Consider the following 5,000-nt stretch of genomic DNA (forward strand, 5'->3'; position numbering starts at 1 on the left):
CGTTTTTGCCCGGATAGGCACCGGAATGCTTGGCCTTGGCTTGTCCTAGCAGGGCATTGCTGGGTTGGGCTCCCTTGGCCTTTTGGGCGCCTTGGACGATGTCTTGCGAAGACCATGGGCACAAGGCCATGGCATATGGTGAGGAAAGGACCACGGTTGCCAAGGTTAGGCACCGGAATGCTTGGCCTTGGCTTGCCCTAGCAGGGCATTGCTGGGTTGGGCTCCCTTGGCCTTTTGGGCGCCTTGGACGATGTCTTGCGAAGACCATGGGCACAAGGCCATGGCATATGGTGAGGAAAGGACCACGGTTGCCAAGGTTAGGCACCGGAATGCTTGGCCTTGGCTTGCCAAAGCAGGGCATTGCTGGGTTGGGCTCCCTTGGCCTTTTGGGCGCCTCTGACGATGTCTTGCGAAGACCATGGGCACAAGGCCATGGCATATGGTGAGGAAAGGACCACGGTTGCCAAGGTTAGGCACCGGAATGCTTGGCCTTGGCTTGCCAAAGCAGGGCATTGCTGGGTTGGGCTCCCTTGGCCTTCCGGGCGCCTTGGACGCTGTCTTGGGAAGACCATGGGCACAAGGCCATGGCATATGGTGAGGAATGGACCACGGTTGCCAAGGCTAGGCATATAGAGAGGAATCGCATTTTTGCCCGGATAGGCACCGGAATGCTTGGCCTTGGCTTGCCATAGCAGGGCATCGCTGGGTTGGGCTCCCTTGGCCTTCCGGGCGCCTTGGACGCTGTCTTGGGAAGACCATGGGCACAAGGCCATGGCATATAGTGAGGAATGGACCACGGTTGCCAAGGCTAGGCATATAGAGAGGAATGGACCACGGTTGCCAAGGTTGCGCAAGTTTTGGGCATTTTTTGCCCGGATATGCCCAAGTATGCCCCGATAGGCCCGTTACGCCCCGGTATGAACGCGTATGCCCGGATAGACTCGGTATGCCTTGGGATACATGCGTATGCCCCGATAGGCTTGGTACGCCCCGATATGCGCACGTGTGCCCCAGTAGGGCTCGGTATGCCCCGGTATGTACGCGTGTGCCCCGATAGGCCCGGTATGCCCCGATATGCACACGTGTGCCCCAATAGGGGTCGGTATGCCCCGGTAGGTACGCGTGTGCCCCGTAATGCACGTTTCGCTGATCTCCCCGCATGTCCCGCCCCTATATGTAATACTTACTTACTTACTTACTTTCTTTCTTGCTTGCTTGCAATGGTTGGGAGTGCCCGGCATGCCCCGCTGCAGAGACCAAGGGCGCAATGACTTGGCACCGCGGATGCCGGGACTCCGGCACTTCCCGTGGCACTGATGGTTGGTTCCAAAGACAAAAGGCCGTGCAAGGCCACCGCACCGCGGATGATTTTGCTCGTGCTGGCGCCTTTGTGTGGCCAAAGAACATGCGCGAATGCTCCTGTCGGAAGGGTTGGTGTCCTGGCCCCGTCGGGTGTCACGAATGCTCGGTTGCGAAGACCATGGGACCAAAGCCATGGCACGTCGGATGATGGCTCCAGCTGGCGCCCCGGCACTTTCTGTGGCATTGATGCTCGGTTTCAAAGACAAACGTGCGCAGGGCCAGGGGACCGCGGATGACTGCTCGTGCTGGCCTCGTTGGGCGGCATTGATGGTCGGTTGCAAAGAAAATGCGCGATTGCTCGTGTCGGGGACTGGCAAGCCAAGGCCAAGCGAGCCATGGCAACGCGGATGATGGCTCCAGCTGGCGCCCCGGCACTTTTCTGTGGCATTGATGCTCGGTTTCAAAGACAAACGTGCGCAGGGCCAGGGGACCGCGGATGACTGCTCGTGCTGGCCCCGTTGGGCGGCATTGATGGTCGGTTGCAAAGAAAATGCGCGATTGCTCGTGTCGGGGCCTGGCAAGCCAAGGCCAAGCGAGCCATGGCAACGCGGATGATGGCTCCAGCTGGCGCCCCGGCACTTTCTGTGGCATTGATGCTCGGTTTCAAAGACAAACGTGCGCAGGGCCAGGGGACCGCGGATGACTGCTCGTGCTGGCCCCGTTGGGCGGCATTGATGGTGTGTTGCAGAGAGCATGTGCGATTGCAAGTGTCGGCCGGGTTTGGGTTCCCTTGGGCTTTCGGGCGCCTTGGACGCAGTCTTGCGAAGACCATGGGCACAAGGCCCCGTCCTGGCCCCTTGTTCGATTCGCTCTCGTCTTGCGCTTGCTTCCAAGGTCCTCCATGACCTTCCCCATGGCCTTGCTAGATCCCCCCCATGACGCATGACCTCTGTCCGTTGATTGGTTTTGAGTGCACACCATGCCCGGCTTGGCACCGTGTTGTCGCGTGAGTGGCATTTGGATCGTGCATGGTGGTGGGCTACCTGCCAATGCGCACAAGCCTTGCACACTAGCCTTGCGCACGAGCCTTGCACAAAAGCCTTGGACACAAGCCTTGCGCACAAGCCATGCATACAAGCCTTGCTCACAAGCCTTGGGCACTGGCCCATCGCACTAGCCTTGCACACAAGCCTTGCGAACTAGCCTTGGGCACGAGCCTTGCGCAGTAGCCTTGGGCACTAGCCTTGCACACAACCCTTGGGCACTAGCCTTGCGCACCAGCCTTGCCCACAAGCCTTGCACAGCAGCCTTGCACACTAGCCTTGCATACAAGCCTTGCACACTAGCCTTGCACCCAGGCCTTGCTCACTAGCCTTGGGCACTAGCCTTGCGCACTAGCCTTGGGCACTAGCCTTGCACACAGACCTTGGGCACGCAGGCCTTGCACGCTAGGCATGCTTGGGCAAGCAGCTCCCGCAACAAGTCGGCGGGTGTAGGCATGGTTGGGCGCAGATCCCGCATCGTCTCGTCGCGTCTGGGCGCAAACCCGTCGCGTCTCGTTGCGTCTTCAGAAGTCGTCCCTAACAGCACCTTTGGTTGCCACTGGTGGTTAGGCGGGTTGGTTGCGCAAACCCTATAGGAGGGTGGCATGCTGCGGGGCGCTGGAATGCGCAGGTTTAGGGCGTTTTTGCCCGGATAGGCACTGGAATGTGCTGGTTTTGGGCGTTTTTGCCTGGACAGGCTAAGGAATGGGCATGCTTTGGGCGTTTTTGCCCGGATAGGCACTGGAATGGGCTGGTTTTGGGCGTTTTTGCCTGGATAGGCTAAGGAATGGGGCATGCTTTGGGCGCTTTTGCCCGGGAGGCACTGGAATGCCTGGCCTTGGCTGGGCATTGCTGGGTTGGGCTCCCTTGGCCTTTCAGGCGCCTTGGATGCTGTCTTGTGAAGACCATGGGCACAAGGCCATGGCATATAGTGAGGAATGGACCACGGTTGCCAAGGTTGCGCAAGTTTTGGGCATTTTTTGCCCGGATATGCCCAAGTATGCCCCGATAGGCCCGTTACGCCCCGGTATGAACGCGTATGCCCGGATAGACTCGGTATGCCTTGGGATACATGCGAATGCCCCGATAGGCTTGGTACGCCCCGATATGCGCACGTGTGCCCCAGTAGGGCTCGGTATGCCCCGGTATGTACGCGTGTGCCCTGATAGGCCCGGTATGCCCCGATATGCACACGTGTGCCCCAATAGGGGTCGGTATGCCCCGGTAGGTACGCGTGTGCCCCGTAGTGCACGTTTCGCAGAACTCCCCGCATGTCCCGCCCCTATATGTAATACTTACTTACCTACTTACTTACTTTCTTGCTTGCTTGCTTGCTTGCAATGGTTGGGAGTGCCCGGCATGCCCCGCTGCAGAGACCAAGGGCGCAATGACATGGCACCGCGGATGCCGGGACTCCGGCACTTCCCGTGGCACTGATGGTTGGTTCCAAAGACAAAAGGCCGTGCAAGGCCACCGCACCGCTGATGATTTTGCTCGTGCTGGCGCCGTTGTGTGGCCAAAGAACATGCGCGAATGCTCGTGTCGGAAGGGTTGGTGTCCTGGCCCCGTCGGGTGTCACGAATGCTCGGTTGCGAAGACCATGGGACCAAAGCCATGGCACGTCGGATGATGGCTCCAGCTGGCGCCCGGGCACTTTCTGTGGCATTGATGCTCGGTTTCAAAGACAAACGTGCGCAGGGCCAGGGGACCGCGGATGACTGCTCGTGCTGGCCTCGTTGGGCGGCATTGATGGTCGGTTGCAAAGAAAATGCGCGATTGCTCGTGTCGGGGACTGGCAAGCCAAGGCCAAGCGAGCCATGGCAACGCGGATGATGGCTCCAGCTGGCGCCCCGGCACTTTCTGTGGCATTGATGCTCGGTTTCAAAGACAAACGTGCGCAGGGCCAGGGGACCGCGGATGACTGCTCGTGCTGGCCTCGTTGGGCAGCATTGATGGTCGGTTGCAAAGAAAATGCGCGATTGCTCCTGTCGGGGACTGGCAAGCCAAGGCCAAGCGAGCCATGGCAACGCGGATGATGGCTCCAGCTGGCGCCCCGGCACTTTCTGTGGCATTGATGCTCGGTTTCAAAGACAAACGTGCGCAGGACCAGGGGACCGCGGATGACTGCTCGTGCTGGCCTCGTTGGGCGGCATTGATGGTCGGTTGCAAAGAAAATGCGCGATTGCTCGTGTCGGGGACTGGCAAGCCAAGGCCAAGCGAGCCATGGCAACGCGGATGATGGCTCCAGCTGGCGCCCCGGCACTTTCTGTGGCATTGATGCTCGGTTTCATAGACAAACGTGCGCAGGGCCAGGGGACTGCGGATGACTGCTCGTGCTGGCCCCGTTGGGCGGCATTGATGGTGTGTTGCAGAGAGCATGTGCGATTGCAAGTGTCGGCCGGGTTTGGGTTCCCTTGGGCTTTCGGGCGCCTTGGACGCAGTCTTGCGAAGACCATGGGCACAAGGCCCCGTCCTGGCCCCTTGTTCGATTCGCTCTCGTCTTGCGCTTGCTTCCAAGGTCCTCCATGACCTTCCCCATGGCCTTGCTAGATCCCCCCCATGACGCATGACCTCTGTCCGTTGATTGGTTTTGAGTGCACACCATGCCCGGCTTGGCACCGTGTTGTCGCTTGAGTGGCATTTGGATCGTGCATG

This window comes from Tasmannia lanceolata, unplaced genomic scaffold (assembly GCF_043159265.1).
Source record: "Tasmannia lanceolata isolate RefF3 unplaced genomic scaffold, GAP_Taslan_0.1 ptg000101l, whole genome shotgun sequence".
Classification (NCBI taxonomy): domain Eukaryota; kingdom Viridiplantae; phylum Streptophyta; class Magnoliopsida; order Canellales; family Winteraceae; genus Tasmannia; species Tasmannia lanceolata.